This window comes from Dermacentor andersoni, chromosome 3 (assembly GCF_023375885.2).
Source record: "Dermacentor andersoni chromosome 3, qqDerAnde1_hic_scaffold, whole genome shotgun sequence".
NCBI classification, from domain to species: Eukaryota; Metazoa; Arthropoda; class Arachnida; order Ixodida; family Ixodidae; genus Dermacentor; species Dermacentor andersoni.
This window is the reverse complement of record NC_092816.1, coordinates 141,899,978-141,905,796: the sequence shown is the minus strand read 5'-3', so window position 1 is coordinate 141,905,796 and position 5,819 is coordinate 141,899,978.

Genomic DNA, 5,819 nt, shown 5'->3' with positions numbered 1-5,819 from the left:
AGAAATTAGAGCATCTGAGACCGGTTTTAAACAACGCTGACACATGCTTGGATTCAGTAGTGAAAGCTCAGCAAGTAAAAGATGTCATGACGTCCTTTCGGATTATCAATCAATCAATATTTATTTTTGACGAAATCAAATACAAGATGGGTAAAAGTACACATTCGTAGGTCCCGAAGTAACAACTGTCGGGGGGACCTCCTAACAAGACATGAAAAGGGGATAGTAGGATTGTGGCAAACAGTGAGTCATGTCATATATTATACAATTTCTACATCATCATCGGAAATAAATGGTAAGAGAGAAAAAGATGTATTAGAAATATCACAAGTATATTCACACAGTTAAAAAGAAAAATAATTGAAGAAACTTAAAAATAACGTGCAACAATTCAGACGAAGATAAATGGCACGTAAAGCTAACGAGGAGAAGTATCAATTATACGCAAAACTCAGTAACTCGGTAATTGAACAGTAAATTGCGTAATGGTAAAGCGAACAAAATCTAATTGATTCTAGGTTCGTTAAATTATTCTAAGCGTCAGATAAGGTGTTAATAATGTAGTAATGTAAAATGATAATAATGTAGATGTCTTCATATCAGACGGAATTGAATTCCAAACAGAAATGCCTGAAAACGCGACTGTAAATTTCCCATAATTAGTTCTTGCTTTTCGAAGGAGAAGATTGAGTCGTGCTGAAAATCTTGTGTTGTTATAATTGATGAGGCTAGAGCGAGTAAAACCTGGAACATTAATTCAAGTCCAGCTGAGGAACGAAAGCTGTCTACACCAATCCAGCTCAAATACGAGTCGACAGCATCACCGTCGTGCATTGCGCCCTATGGTATTGCGCACACATTCCGACGCGGCTCTCTTAGTAAAAGTAAAATAGGCTTACTTGCCACCCTGCTTGCTGTGCAAAGCGTCAGACCACAAGGTTGAAATGTGCTTTCAGGTGCTCACTCCACAATAAAAGCAAAAACAAGCGTGGAGACGCTACTTCCGCTGCGTCAAGCAGAACCCCTTAACGAGTGTCGGCCGGACCACCACAAATTTGGAGGGAACCTGCTGTGGTTGTCAACACTTTAATTGCTGTGGGATGTTTGCACTTCCGCGCAGATCCAGTTACGGAGTACGGACAAAGTGTCATCAGCACATTAAGACTACACATAAGATGACTACACATAATAATGCGCCTAGAGCTGCATCCGTATTGACGAGTCACACTGAACTCATGTGCGTACTCTTCCAGCAGGCAGCACTGTGCTCGCTCGTACTGTTGCATTAGCGAGGACAGGGCACGACGCCCTGTGACCATTACGTGTAACGGCGTGGCTGTCTAAATCCCAAGCCAGCACAATGGCAACCGCATAAGTGTAATGCTCTCGAGATTAGGGAAATACGTGACGTGACCACTCCACTTACGTATCGTTCCGGTTGTCTACCCTGCACAGGGGGAAGGGTTAAAGGGGTTAGAAATAGAAAGAGAGTGTAAGAGACAGATGGAGGGAGAGAAAGAAAGACGAGCACGAACAAATTGCATAGGGGACGAGGCAGTAAAGTTCTGGAGAGCGCGAATCTTGTTAGGGTCGGGTGGAACGCCAATGGCACTAAAGGCAAAGAACGGCAATTTGACAACTTCCCAAGTCGCACTTCGATGAGTTCAATTGCAGGCCGACGCGCCGGAAACATCAAGAATGGCTGATAGACGCGTTAGATGAATCGTGAATGTCGCCTACATAACAAAGACATGTACACTATCTATAGCCGCGAAATAAGGAGTCCATCATTCTTTCCAAAGTTGCATGGACATTACAAAGTTAGAACGGCACATGGATTGTTAGAGGCCGTCAAGTGTTACGAAGGGAATTTTATCACGGTCTAAGTCATCTACTGAGATTTCCAATATCCTTATCGAAGCGATTTAGCGTAGAAGCTAGGACTTGGTGATTCATTGAAAAAAGGACACGACGCAAAAAACACAAGGACACGAAAGAGTGACAAGTCAGCGCTGTGTACATGTCGCTCTCTCGTGTCGTTGTGGCTTCCAGGCGAAAAGCATGAGAATTCATTCTATTGTGCGCAATGAAACGCAAGGCCATGACATCAACACGTTGCACTATTCTTGCCCAACCGAAAGAAAATCTTATCAGTTTTGCCACAATAATCATTCAAGTGCGTAGCGCAAACTGTACGCAAGACAAAAATAAAACCAAAGAGGATTCACGAGGGCTCTTAAATTTAACTAACAGGAGCATTTTCGGCTCAGTACGAAATTGAGGGAGCGACTCTAGGATGTATCTGTTGGCACAGAAGTCAATTGCGGAGTCAATTAGACAAAACACAATCTGCTTCTGCAGAAATATCCATGCCACCTCAAAGATGTCCTTAACAAGCAAAGATATGTTATTCATTTTCAAGGCTATTCATGTTTTCGCTGCTTATCGCCACCGATTTGGAAGCGGGCTGACATTTTAGTATGTGCCTCTCACAAAACGTGAATGCAGTCTTGCGAACACCAAGATGAAGATTCGTTGAGGTTGTATTGCAGAGCGGCCAAGCAAGGCCAAACGCAAGATAGGGCAGTCGGGATTGCAGCGCTGCTGCTCAGCTGTTTGTGGCCATTCTCTTCGCACTCAAAGCGTGTTATTTTTGTTTCGTGCTATGACGAAGGCTGTCGGCCGGCATAAAAAGCGAAAGAATTTCCCGCGCGAACTGTTCTTCGGCTTTCGCACACAAATAATTTCGATTTTTCAGGTCATACCGGTTCTGCCGGCCCAGGGTCACATTTATCGCGGAGATGACATATTCATCTTAAGTCTCCATTACGCGAGAAACATTTTCAGAAGCACTAGACGTCGCCTACTAGGGTTACAATTTGGTAGTCATTATATGTCCTGCATCAGCGATGAAGAATTGCATCTCCCTTACACACCCGTCTCATTCAACCTCTATTTCCCCTAGATGAAATGTAGCCAACCCAGCGCTTCTACTGTTAACTTTATTACCTATCTTAATTCACTCATACGTGCGTTGCCTGTGTAACGACTCATTGCATTCAAACACTGCATGGCTCCATGATCCTATTTGCCTGATTGAATTGCCTTCGATAGGTTGGTTGGATGGTTTATTTATTTATTTATTTGGTAGAAAGGTCGTTAATTTTGGTCAGCAGGTGGTCTGTTGCTAAAACCACGTGCAACCATTAGGTAACAGTAATATTGCTTATATCTTCGCAACCATACTATCCACGCGCTGTATACTTTCGCATTATTGCGAAAAGAAAGGAAGGCATTACTTCTCACGGGTATCGCTCCACTCATGACGCAATCTGAGTTTACTTTACGCTCGCGCTCTGCGTTCATAGAGGCGCCGCTAAGCAGTATGTTTGTCGATCTGAGCAAGAGTGGTGACGTTTCGAAGCGCCAACTTTGCCAATAGGTATATTGCATTGAACTCAAACCGGAGCATATATGGAGTTATATGACATAAAAGCGGAATTGAACGCGTCCGCCGTAAGGCAAAGATGCGAATTTGTTTTTGGGTGGACCAAGAGCGTAACTCGATTGAGTGCGTCGTTGATCTACTAGATAGCTCACAGTGCCTCACTTGTCAACGTCAGCTCCACTGGCTTCACAGATGAGGATAGTTCTCGCGCAAATAAGCTACAACATGTAGGCACAGTGCGGTAGTAAACTTCGGTGAAACCTCACCAAGCAGAGAAATTCTCGCAGTTGGCGTCGCGTTACTGGCTGTGGAAAATTTGTGTCCGCCAGAACCTTCGTTGGTAGTGGACGGATGCCTGAAGTGTCACGTCTACGTCCGAGGATTGTGAGGGTCGACAAGCCCAAGTCGCACTTCGTAGCATTCACGGCGAACCCTTAGTAGGCTAGCAGTCGAGGAGAAGCAGAAAGTGGTAGCGATTTTCCTGGGGCGTGCTGTTCTCCACGAGCAGGTCGTCGAGTTACGCAGGGAGGATTGGATGCCGCCCAGAATTTCATTCATGAAGCGCCGTTGGCGCACCGTTCCGGATGCCAAACGGCATTCGTTAAAATACGTATAACCCTAAAGGTATCAATATTCTGGTCTTCGGAACATATTCTGATGCCACAGGAATCTGATGGCAGGCGCGCATTAAGTGTATCATCGAGAAAATTGCTGCTCCGTGCAAACGTGCCATGCAATCATAAAAGTCAGAGGCCTGCGCGGCCCACGAGGCAGAGTCACATCGAAGCAGGAAGAGCGGCTCCATAAGAGCTCCTTTTTCGGCACCACGTATTACAGGGTTCTTGCGGCGAAGCCTCTTCCCGCCGTTTTCACGAAAACGATCTGAACTGGCCGCCCGGCATCGACGGCAACCTGGGGCTTGTGCTGCTGCTTGTCCTGCTCTCGACACATTGGTGTGCTGGGCCCAATGTTGCCAAGTTACAGCTGCGCGCACAGCTCTACGATTCGCTTCTTCAGCAGCGGTTTGTACGCTACTAGGAGGCGCCGTAACGCGTACTGAATAGCAAACACAGGTTTCCAAAATACGTGGCGCCCATGTCCCATCCTGTGACGATAGTACGGTACGTTGCTGTTGTTGATGATGCTGATAATGATGGTTTATTGGCATCCACTTCGAAACAGGGTGGTGACAAATAGACACTTATCCTGTTGAGTTAAGCAGGTCCAGCTACATTGAGCATGCAACTGTTATATGCAACTGCTAAACCTCGGGCACATTGTGGCACGTAACAAAACTGCAATGCAGTGGTTGCACGTATCGGCACTACGCGGCGCGCATGCCACATGACGTGTATCGAGTGGCGGCAATGGAAAAGAAACCTGCCATGAGTAACTACTTAAGAGGAAAAAACTAAATCAGGAAAGAAACCATTTATGATAACTCAAAGGGAAGCTCATTACTTTTCGAACCGAGATCGGGATGCCTTCGAACACGCACCTATAAAGCGAGATATAAGAAGGAAGAAGAAGCATGTGCTTGCTGCGGTAATGCAAGAGAAATGACCGAGCATGTTTTATTAGAATGTGAAGACGTCTACCGAGCGGTTGATCTAGGCACCACTGGCGTCCTTGAAGCCCTTGGGTTCAGCGGGAGCAGTGGTAAAGCAAACATGTCCGCAATAGGCATTAGTAAGAGGCGATTGGAGGACTGGTGGAAGAAAAGTAGGGAAACGACAAAAGACGGAGACGTACAAAAGCACAGTTCGCAATAGGGGATCAGAAAATTTGGGCGTGGAAGTTAATAGTGTTTTTTTTTTCATTGTTTAACCTAGGTAGGACATTAGGCAGCATAATAGCATCAAGAACTTGGTGGCGCAACCCACCGCCCCGTTCCAAAGGGGACGCTCATAACATACATCCATTGATACATCCTTCCATCCGTGTGCAATGGCGAGGTTGTATTAGAAGAAAAAAGAGCATGAAAGAGAACAAGATGGAAAAGGCGCTGGTGCTGACAAATTTGAACTGAAAGAAAGACGAAGAGAAAATTCCTAAGCGCACAATCACAGGGCTAGACGAGGTTTCCGTTAGGCTGATTATTGAACTAGGAACAAAAAGAAAAATAAGCTCTGGTGAAAATAGTAGATAATTTTAAACGATACAGAAATACCAGACAGTTGGCAACAAAGTAGACTGAATTATGTTTATAAAGGCAAGGGGGAGAAAGATAGAATTCACTCGTAAGGACCGTAGATCATTGCGCCGGTAATACGCAGGTTAACAATGCAGGCAAACAAATTAAAGGTGCAAGCATGGGCAGAGAATAATGACATTTTGGGCGAACTTCAGAATGGCTTCAGAATAACTAGGC